The sequence below is a fragment of the Bufo bufo genome, chromosome 3 (assembly GCF_905171765.1).
Source record: "Bufo bufo chromosome 3, aBufBuf1.1, whole genome shotgun sequence".
Lineage (NCBI taxonomy): Eukaryota > Metazoa > Chordata > Amphibia > Anura > Bufonidae > Bufo > Bufo bufo.
In genome coordinates this window covers 204104752-204117151 of record NC_053391.1, presented here as the reverse complement: position 1 = coordinate 204117151, position 12400 = coordinate 204104752, and positions in this window count along the sequence as shown.

The following is a 12400-nucleotide window of genomic DNA, read 5'->3' as shown; positions in this document are numbered from 1 at the left end:
CCATCGCCACACCTTGTATTTGCAAGAAAAAATCGTCATTAAAAAGGAAAAAATTATGATCCAAAATAAATTTCAGTAAGGTGAGGATAAGCTCATTGAATTCCCCTTCCATGTTATTACCTTTAAGGTATTCTGCCACTGCTTTTAAGCCATCTTCGTGCTTTATATTAGAATACAGCGCTTCCACATCCGCTGTAACTAAAATCATGTTTTCTTCCACTTGCATGTTGTTAAGTCTGTTTAATGCTGCCGTGGTGTCCTGTATATAGGATGGCAAAGTGTTAACCAACATTTTGAGGTGATAGTCAATAAATTGACCAATTTTCTCACACAGCCCTCCATTACCTGATATTATAGGTCGACCAGGCGGATCTGTGGTATTTTTATGCACCTTCGGTGTCATATAAAATGTTGGTACTCTAGGAGATGGTATTGTCAGCAGAGGCTTTATTTTCGATGGGATGATCTGTCTTTCTTCTGCTCCATCCAGTATATCATTCAACTTTTTCTGAAAGGTGAGGAGGGGGTTACAGTCTAATTTACGATAACATTTTTTGTCTCTCAGTATTTTATAGGCCTGTCTCATGTACATATCTTCTGGCCAAACAACTACATTGCCCCCTTTGTCCGCCTGTTTAAATAGCACTCCTTTTAAATCTCTTAGTGCATCTAATGCACCTTTTTCTTTTAGGCTTAGGTTTTCTACTCTTTTTTTACTTTGGCTATTAAGAGCGGTAAAGTCTTCACTAACCAATTTTACAAAAATGTCAATGGCTGGGCATAGTTGTAAAGGAGGGAAGTTCATGGACTTTTTATGTAGCTGTTTGGGGATCACACTTACCTTTGTTTGTTCTTCATTTTCATTCATTAAGTCCTCTAGAATTTTTAATGCTTTAATTTCTTCTTCTGAGTTAAGGCCATCATAGTTGTTTCTTTTATTGTTATGTAATTTTTTGAGGAGTAATTTTCTTGCAAATAAATGTAGGTCTTTAGTCACTGTAAAAAGATCAAAATTGTTTGCTGGTGAGAAACTTAAACCTCTATTGAGTAGGTTAATTTGATCCTCCGTTAATTCTATTGATGAGAGATTAATTACCTGGGGGGTATCATCTTTCCCCTTTTTGCTCTTATTTTCTATTTTCTCATCCATTTTTCGTTTCCCTCCCGCATTTGGCAGCCAATTTTTTTGTTGTTGGGCTCTCGTAGATCTTTGCATTTGTCTATGGCTACTATCTTCATTTAGTTCAGAGATCTCTGAACTGGTGGAGGCAAAAGAGGAGGTTCTTACTCTGGTGTCTTGAAGATTTTTTTGCCATTTATATACTTTTTTGTTGTTATAATCTCCTATATCTCTCTGAAATTTCTTTGTTTTTTGATCTATAATTTCTTTTTCCCATACTAAAAATGCCTTTCCTATTTCTTCTTCAAAGTTTGTTTTCCGGACAGCTTCTAGATTGTCTTCTATCTGTATTTGCAGCATATTTAGTTCTTTCTCTATTTTTACTAACTTTCTACTATTTGCCTCCATGATTAAATCAATCATTTCCATCGAACATCTATTTATTGCACTTTCCCATTTTTCACTTAACTCTTCATCATCCAGGCCAAAGCCTGGGAATTTTTGTATTCTTAGACCTCTTGGTATAATCCTTTTATCTTTGTATTTCTCTAGAGTGGTGCGGTTCCACCAGATTTTCATTTTGATATGGCATAGATTTTTGTACGTTTTCATCTGTTCCTTCACTTGTATTGTAGTTTCATTAAAAATTCTGTTGGTCTCTATTTTAAAAATGTCATTGACTTGAGTGAGCCAGACTGTTTCTCTGGCTCCCAAATTCATGACTGCAGTCAATCTCTGATCTGTGAAATAGGCACAGGATAATTATATGATTCAACTAGATCGACACAGCCTGTTACATAACAGGGATGTACCACCTAAATATATATCGACATAATGAGGACCGGTACTATGTAGTATCCATTAAATAATTTCTTTATTATTAAAATGACATAAAAGACATAAACCAATACATAAATTAGAGACCATTCAGAGTGCCAACAGAGGCAGTCCACATGTAAATCACTATACCAACAGCAGATAGTAGCTATAGCATCCAGCTGTATTGCTCAGGAAGGGCTATGTGTCAACCGTCAGGTCAGCATAAAATATCCAAGCTGGCTCTGGCAGTGTGTGCAGCTCCCTAACTCCAAAGACACATACAGCTGGGGTATAGACAGGGTGTAAACAGTGTGGTTATATTGAGGCAGACATCTTATACAATGTATCACAAATACTATTATGGATGTAGTCAGGCCAATCAACGTCTCATCTCTTACCCTATATCCAGTGTGGTATAAATGTGGGCTAGCTTCGTTTGGCGTGCTCCTCGACGCACGTTTCGCCTTTAATGCTTCATCAGGAGGGGCTAGTTTTTTAATGAATCCTGAGGTCTTTTAATATGGTACTTGACCAATGGCGCAGTCGCTCTAGTGTCACGTGACTCCACTGACGTAAACTTCTTTTCCGGCGCGGCATGCGATGGCTAGATTGGGAAGTATAATGGGGCTTCCGCCCTTCCGTCTGCGCGACTCAAGGCGAGGGCAGAAAGCGTCTGACGTCACCCGAATCTCGCCTGACGGGACGGCGAAAGCCCTCCCATCTGCAATCCATGACGCGCACTGAAGTATAGGTCTGGGTTTCCCATATACATGTATATATATAGAAGAAAAAGGGTAACATATATATTCAGATAACATAAGATAGGGTAAGATAACATATATATTCAGTAGGTGTTTTATATTGAAGACTTAGATCGCCCCAACTACAGGCAACCACATATGATATCGCCATATCAACATACAGTCTATATAGTTATCAGCATACATATATCAGCATACAGTCTATATAGTTATTACATGCTCGGCAGGTGTTTAACATACTGACAACAGAAAGGTATCATTTTAATTGTCATGATTGACCATAAAAGGCAATATTTCTGGCTTCATAGCATTCATCATGCTGTCAGAGACTTTTTAAATATATTGTTATCATTTTTATCATTAACATATCTGTCGATCCTGCGATTTCAATAATTCCATGACCTTTTCTTCTTGGTGTTGCAATTTCAATGTTGAAGAGTGTATATATGTATGTGTAAAATTTATCAAAAAGTCGGCTGCTAGGTTTGGCCAGTGGCATATGTATTGTAAGACAGGAACCACTCCCTCACAGCATGGGACACAGTATTTGAAAAACAGGGAAAAATCTCAATGTTCAATGTACAGATTATTATTATTATTACTGATTATTAAAATGCCATTCATTCCATGGCGCTGTACATATGATAAGTTGTATACATACATAATACAGACAATTGCACTAAGCATGAACAAGAGGAGTAACAGACTTGTACAGAAGGAGAGAGGGCCCTGCCCATGAGGGCTTACAATCTAAAAGGTGTCCCCGATTATAGTTCGGGCCGTGCATGATATTGAGTACTGCTGCAATGTTTATATGCAGTAGCTCTTAGATCAGGGAGTCAATATGAAGATAAAGTGAGCATTTAGGAAATAAAGTATGTTATCGAAAGGTCCTCTTATTCTTTATGGATAAGACAAATAAATGGAAATAATAAAAGCCTGTAAATCCTCTTTAAACTCCAAAGTGCAGATGAAATTATACCCAGTGCCCTCAACCCTGGCACACATTATAGCACTGTTCTATTTTCCACTATAAAACCTCTACTTGCTTTATTGGGAAAAAAAATGTTTGAAGAATAAACATATGACTGCAGGCAGTACTTCTGGTATCTATATGTCCCATGATGCATTGCAACATGATATATATGCGGTATGCCAGACCTAGCAGGGGAATTATGTGTGAGGTCACGGTTTGAGCAATAGGTGGACCAAAGTAAATACAGTTCTGGTTACTCACGGTTATGTCGTCGCTGGGCAGGCTCGCATAAGTGAAGAGGAGAACGGCACAAGAATTCTCTGGGGCACACTCTGGTGTAAGGGACACAGGCCAGATGGTGGTTCGAGGTGCCCTTGATGGTCTGTATTAATGTGCCTATGGCAAGGTCCCTTGTAGTCGTGACGCCAGTACCTTTTGTGGTGGTACAACCATTTACTGTAGTGTTAATTAAGGAACTTGAGACTGAGACAAGAAGGATGAAATCCAGGGTGGAACTTTACTGAAAATAAATCCTGGTAACAGTAACATCCAAGTAATAACAGTCTCTTGGTACAGCCAGATATTGAATACAGTCTCCCATGCATATGGGGGGAAGGAGAATGCAAGATTTTAGTGGAAACAGGCTCTTTGTAATGAATATGAAAGCTACTGCTTCAGACTTGACTTATTCTAACCTTGGTGGAAGATGCTTTTCTGAATCCTTGAATCTCTATTCCTGTGTTGTTCTGACAGTTGGCCTAAACAGTCCTTAGGGTTTAAACTGGTGGTGAGGATGCATAAAGTAGTCTCCTACACCTGGTAAAAAGGTTCCTAGTAAGCCCTCAAGTAATGGCTGTCTTGCTGATCCTTTGAACTGAATAAATTGTATTAATCCCTTGGATACTTGGCTGAATGCAGCTTGGACACTGGTCACTCCAGAGGAGCAATCTTTAGAAGTGGATTGCTCACCTCTAGGTAGAATAGTTGCAGGCTTGAAAACCCTGGACCATAGAGCCGACAGGGACAGAGCAGAGAGGCTCTGAATAAGCCTCTCTCCAGCTATGCAGCTACATTGCTGCTGCTTTCTGACTAAGCTTCCTAAGTGGACTGGACTGCTCTAGCTCTACTCTGCACTGAACTGGTCTGTTCTAGAATGAACCTTGAACTGGATTGAACTTCCTAACTTGAACCTGAGCTAAGCTATTTATACACCGAGACACTGCCCCATCTTGTGGAGAAACTAGTGTAGTGCACCCAATGTAGACCTGTGTAATGGATCTTGCATGTAAAAATCACACAGTGAAATGGGAGAATATGACATGAGATGAAGTACAAAATACAGGCATATTACATGGCAATAAAACATAATAAAAACAAGTTTGCGGTGTCCATGGTCACGTAGTGGGACACTGCATACCCCCATTGTATAACATGTGTCGCCCCCGACACATCCAGGACAGGAATCTGGTCACATAAAAGACACCAAACATACGCCATATACAATTCACCTCTGAAAAGAGAGCAAATATAAAATGTGGACTTTGCAATGTACTATAATTACATTCTAGGCAAATACGTTACATATAATATATACAGTACAGACCAAAAGTTTGGACACACCTTCTCATTCAAAGAGTTTTCTTTATTTTCATGACTATGAAGGCATCAAAACTATCAATTAACACATGTGGAATTATACACATAACAAACAAGTGTGAAACAACTGAAAATATGTAATATTCTAGGTTCTTCAAAGTAGCCCTCTTTTGCTTTGATTACTGCTTTGCACACTCTTGGCAGTCCCCTGAAATGGTCTTCCAACAGTCTTGAAGGAGTTCCCAGAGATGCTTAGCACTTGTTGGCCCTTTTGCCTTCACTCTGCGGTCCAGCTCACCCCAAACCATCTCGATTGGGTTCAGGTCCGGTGACGGTGGAGGCCAGGTCATCTGGCGTAGCAGCCCATCACTCTCCTTCATGTTCAAATAGCCCTTACTTTCAAAGTTTTGCCAATTTTTCGGCTGACTGACTGACCTTCATTTCTTAAAGTAATGATGGCCACTCGTTTTTCTTTACTTAGCTGCTTTTTTCTTGCCATAATACAAATTCTAACAGTCTATTCAGTAGGACTATCAGCTGTGTATCCACCTGACTTCTCCTCAACGCAACTGATGGTCCCAACCCCATTTATAAGGCAAGAAATCCCACTTATTAAACCTGACAGGGCACACCTGTGAAGTGAAAACCATTTCAGGGGACTACCTCTTGAAGCTCATCAAGAGAATGCCAAGAGTGTGCAAAGCAGTAATCAAAGCAAAAGGTGGCTACTTTGAAGAAACTAGAATATGACATATTTTCAGTTGTTTCACACTTGTTTGCTATGTATATAATTCCACATGTGTCAATTCATAGTTTTGATGCCTTCAGTTTGAATCTACAATTTTCATAGTCATGAAAATAAAGAAAACTCTTTGAATGAGAAGGTGTGTCCAAACTTTTGGTCTGTACTGTATATATATACAGTTGTGTTCAAAATTATTCAACCCCCAATGCTGTAAAGGGTTTTAGGGAATTTAGTGTACATTTTTAGTTGTGTTCAGAATGAAATCTTACAAGGACTTTTTAAAGAACCAAATGCAACTAAAATGACATCAATTGTTTTTTGTAATACAGTATTAAATGTTTTTTTTTGTGATTTCTTCATTGACACAATTATTCAACCCCTTAAAGACTACCACTCTTAAGAACAGAGGTTCATTCAAGTGTTTTCGATCAGGTATTGAAAACACCTGTGGATGTCAAGGAGCAGCAATCAAGCATAATAAGCACCAATGAGGCAGATTTAAAAGGACTGTGATACTCAGCTCCTTCTAGACATTTACTGGTGTGTTTACAAACATGGTGAAGTCAAGAGAATGGTCCAGGAAGACAAGAGAAGAGGTGATTTCTCTTCACAGGAAGGGCAATGGCTATAAGAAGATTGCAAAGATGTTAAACATACCAAGAGGCACCATAGGAAGCATCATTCGCAAATTCAAGGCAAAGGGCACTGTTGAAATGCTACCTGGTCGTGGCAGAAAGAAGATGCTGACTTCGACTGCTGTGCGCTACCTGAAGCGCAAAGTGGAGAAAAGTCCCCGCGTGACTGCTGAGGAACTGAAAAAAGATTTGTCAGATGTGGGTACTAAAGTTTCAGCTCAGACAATAAGGTGCAAACTGCGTAATGAAGGCCTCCATGCCAGAACTCCCAGGCGCACCCCCTTGCTGTCTCCAAAGAATAAGAAGAGTCGACTGCAGTATGCCAAAAGTCATGTGGACAAACCACAAAAGTTTTGGGATAGTGTTCTGTGGACTGATAAAACAAAATTAGAACTGTTTGGGCCCATGGATCAACACTGTTTGGAGGAGGAAGAACAAGGCCTATGAAGAAAAGAACACCTTGCCTACTGTGAAGCATGGCGGGGGGTCAATCATGCTTTGGGGCTGTTTTGCTTCTACAGGTACAGGGAAGCTTCAGCGTGTGCAAGGTACCATGAATTCTCTTCAGTACCAGGAGATATTGGATGAAAATGTGATGCAGTCCGTCACAAACCTGAGGCTTGGGAGACGTTGGACCTTTCAACAGGACAATGATCCCAAGCATACCTCCAAGTCCACTAGAGCATGGTTGCAGATTAAAGGCTGGAACATTTTGAAGTGGCCATCGCAGTCACCAGACTTAAATCCGATTGAGAACCTCTGGTGGGACTTAAAGAAAGCAGTTGCAGCGCGCAAGCCTAAGAATGTGACTGAACTGGAGGCTTTTGCCCATGAAGAATGGGCGAAGATACCTGTAGATCGCTGCAAGACACTTGTGTCAAGCTATGCTTCACGTTTAAAAGCTGTTATAACTGGAAAAGGATGTTGTACTAAGTACTAAGATTGAATGTCACTTGGGGGTTGAATAAAACTGATAATGATGTGAGCACAGAAAAGACATTTGTGGTTATTTCATTATAAATGTTATGTTATATTTGTCTGACTTACAAGTGCCTCTTTGATTTAATTGTAAACAAGATGACTGAAATGATCAAAATCAATGTCAAACTGGACAAAACACTCAATTTCAGTGGGGGTTGAATAATTTTGAACACAACTGTGTATATATATATATATATATATATATATATACTGTATATCAGTAGTTTGGGTGAATAATGGGCGTTGACACTTTCGGTGCTTGATGGGGAAACATGGGTGACGATCATGAGTAAGGGCAATAAAGTCCATGGCAAGTAATTAGAGTCCTAATAAGTATTGTCATATATCAAAGTGCAAATATATTATTTTAGCATATAAAACTTTGTAAGAAAATAGCATAGTGCAATAATCACAGAAAATGTCCTTCTAGGCATATGGCTTAAAACATTATAAAATATGTCCATAGCAAAATCCCACATAAAATATGTGCAAAAACATGCACAACTGTGATTAAAAAAATACTGTTGTTCAGCAGGAAGTCCTGAAAAAGGGCACAATGTGGCATTGGATCAAAAGTGACTTTAGGAACTGTCACTGGCCGTGGGGAACTGGCAGCAGCTAAACATTGTAGCAACAAAGGAAATCCCACACTGGAACAGTCACTGTAAATTGGCTTAGCAGGCCTTTACAGATAGGTGTCTATCCCACCCAGGTCAAAATGGATGGTGAACCCAGGCTCTGCTTTTAACTGAGGCCGGTAGTTTGGGTCATATAGAGGGTTAACCCTTACAACTGCACTTGCGGGTAAGTAGATTAGAAAAGGACCTACCCATTGTGTTGGTCCCACAGGTTGTGGTGCAGATACTTTCTGTGGACGGACCCTGGCTGGTGGCATAGGAAAGTCTCCTCATGGATGCAGCAATCATGGGATCATCACTGTTGGATGCTGGAATCACAGGAACAGCAGTAACTGGCTCTGGTGTAGCAGAGTGCATGGAGGCACAGTTTTCCTCAGGTGGCTGCTTCTGATTACACTCACCGTGCTGGGGCTGGGCTGTCTGAAGTGCAGCAATATGGCGCAGATCTTCCAGGTGTATTTCCAATCTGGATATCCGTTCCTGTACATCTTGGGTCCGGGCATCAGGCTCAGCGGCAGCGTCAGTGGTCTTTTCCTGGCACATCTTGTCCAGATAAGCGCTAAACCATTCCTGGTTTGTGATGTCCTCAGGCGTTTTAAGTTTGAGCGGCAGCTCTGGGGATGGATATGGGCAGATAGGTCGCTCCAGCACAGTGGGCTGCCAGAAGACGTTGGGCCCAATGAAGGTGGCTTTTTCCTGGTAGGTGGTGTGGACTGGCTTACTAGGGACCTCTGGGTTAGTTTCAGAAAGTTCATCAGGGTCCTCCCAGCTTTCCGGTTTAGGCCGCTGGCGCGACACAGCCGTGGAGTACGGACCGCTCAGCCCCTCCGCAGGGGTAAATTCAACGGGCTCGCCTTACTGGAGGTTGTGCATATATCCCGGAAGGTAGCTCTGCTTCACAGATCTGAGGTTCACATATAAGTCGCGGCCAGTAGTGAGGTCTTTAATAAATCAGAACCCGCGATCCTTATCAAAGGTCACAACAAGGCCCGACCTCCGTTCCAGGCGAGGCTGACAGTCTCTAGGGTCCTCATGGATGGCTTTGGCGACCTCTTCAAAGTAAATTTTTGCTTTAGTAGTTTTCCATACCGCAACGGCACGTATCACTTGCAGCAGAGTAGGCCACAAGGGAATCGGCCTAGGAAAATGTCTGCTCGAACTTAGGCAGGGGCAGGGCGGCCGCTCCGGTCCCGGAGAGTAAGCAGGTGGCTCACCCATTTCAAGTGCTGCAGATCCGGGCTGTGCATCGGCAGGTGCAGGAGTCTCGGTAACTGCTCCGGTGTCCGCCATTCTTGGGAGCACAGTCATCGGCATATTTGCAGGCATTAGGACATGCATTAGGCCTTCCCACTGCTCAGTCAGACTCCACCCTCTCTCGGGTACGCCCCCTAGGTAGTCCAGTATAGGGGAGGCGGTGCACATATTGTAATCCATGCAAATTAGGCTGGGTCTGTGGTGCAGCAGAAATATTTTTCCCGCTTTTAGAGGGGACTGTCTTTGCTTTTGCCGCCAAGCTGCTCAGTGATGGCGCAGCAAACAACTACAAGTCCTTCAGGCAGCCATTTAATTGAAAAATCCATAATTTTGCAGTTTTAACGATGCATTTTTGTAGTAGAAGGATAGAGCAATACATGCAGACAGTTAATAAGTAGCCTACACAGTTCTTTGGCCCGATGAAAGCAATAAACAGTTGGGTCTTATTCACAAAAGGCAGTCTATAATGGTGCAGGGTTTTGCAAGTGCTGTTCACACAGTTCATTAAAGGCACAAAGGAATTTATCAAAAATCCTGTTCATAGCGCCAATTTTAATTATTGCAGTGCACAAATGCAGCAATGCACAAAACCAGTTATTAATTAGGCGCAGAGGAATATAAAATCCTGTTTGTGACACCAATTTTAATTATGCGGTATGCCAGACCTAGCAGGGGAATTATACATCAGGTCACGCTGTGAGCAATAGGTGGGCCGAGGTAAATACAGTTCTGGTTACCCACGGTTACGTCGTCCCTGGGCAGGCTTGCATAAGTGAAGAGGGGAACGGCACAAGAATTCTCTGGGGTACACTCTGGTGTAAGGGACACTGGCCAGATGGTGGTTTCAGGAGCCCTTGATGGTCTGTATTAATGTGCCTATGGCAAGGTCCCCTGTAGTTGTGACGCCAGTAACTTTTTGTGGTGGTACAAACATTTACTGTAGTGTTAATTGAGGAACTTGAGACTGAGACAAGAAGGATGAAATCCAGGGTGGAACTTTACTGAAGATAAATCCTGGTAACAGTAACATACAAGTAATAACAGTCTCTTGGTACAGCCAGATATTAAATACAGTCTTCCATGCATATGGGGGGAAGGAGAATGCAAGTCCTTAGTGGAAACAGGCTCTTTGTAATGAATATGAAAGCTACTGCTTCAGACTAGGCTTATGAAGTATGAAAGTCTTAAACTGGTAAAAAATCTTGCCTTATTCTAACCTTGGTTGATGATGCTTTTCTGAATCCTTAAATCTCTATTCTAATGTTGTTCTGGCAGTTGGCCTAAACTGTCCTCAGGGTTTGAACTGGCGGTGAGGATGCCTGAAGTTGTCTCCTTCACCAGGTACAAATGTGCCTAGTAAGCCCTCAAGTAATGGCTGTCTTGCTGACCCTTTGAACTGAATAAATTGTAGTAATCCCTTGGATACTTGGCTGAATGCAGCTTGGACACTGGTCACTCCGGAGGAGTGGATTGCTCACCTCTAGGTAGAATAGTTGCAGGCTTGAAAACCCTGGACTGTGGAGGCGGCAGGGACAGAGCAGAGAGGCTGTGAATAAGCCTCCCTCCAGCTATACAGCTACATTGCTGCTGCTTTCTGACTAAGCTTCCTGAGTGAACTGGACACTGGACCGCTCTCAGATCTACTCTGCACTGGACTGGTCTGTTCTAGAATAAACTCTGAACTGGATTGAAACTAGTGAAGTGCACCCTATATAGACCTGTGTAATGGATCTTGCAAGTACAAAACACACAGTGAAATGGGAGAATATGACATGGGAGGAAGTACAAAATACAGGCACATTACATGGCAATAAAACATAATAAAAACAAGTTTGCGGTGCCCACGGGGACGTAGTGGGACACTGCATATATACATAAAAATGTGTTGTAAGATCACTTCTAGCAGGAGCTTTAGATAAAATGAACATTCCAAATTGTGAGCAGGATGTTGAGCTAGAGAAGTACTGTATGTCTCCGACTATTGTCAGCTATGCCCACTGGTGATGTCAGGGGTGAGAAGGATTGGGCGTGAATTTCAACAACCAACTTTCTCCTCCTCTCTTTTGAAAGCACATACATGCTGAGCTCGTCATGTATGTGTGCGGAGGAGTTGAGAGATAGCTGTCGGCCAAACCATCACTGGGTTGATAGCTATTGAGCAGCCTGGGAATATTAAGACACAGGAGAAGCCACTTTGTGCAGCCATATGGACAGTGTGCAAACTCTATGGGGAGATGACCTTATAATTTATACTTTGTTTATAAAATAACAGCAAATTTGTTTATAAAACTATTTTAAAAAAAACAATTTAAATTTGGTTGTTTTGTATTTTAATTACTGTTTGGGTTAATGACTTTCTTTGGTGATATTCTAATGATAATTGTGTGTGAAAATCTGTGTAACGTCCCATTGTGTGAGATTTCTAGAACAGATCGGTTCTCACCAATATTCCTGTGAATAACATGCTTACAAACAGTGATAGGGTTGTAAGTAGCCCATGGACAATACTGTATGTCTTCTCGTAGGCCTTCTCAAGCTCTTTTTTGAAGACATTACACATTCACATTCAAAATATTCTAAGTCTCATCAAGATCATATTTTAGCTTAATAGGGGTGAGCTGCAATACTAGACATAGCCCATGGCCCAAAGTGGTCCTGTTTATGAAACAAAAAAAAAAAACATTAAACTTCTTTGTGTCTATGTTTTAGCTTCTTCAATGTACAAATATTTTATTAGAAGCATAATATACACAGATAAGGTTTTATCAAAGTCATCAGTTAAAAAGACTGCTTTTAGGGCCATTAGCTGCAGCAATGTTGAAGCAGTTAAATTCCGTGAGCTTTTGTTATTTTCATTCTTGATAATATTTTACAT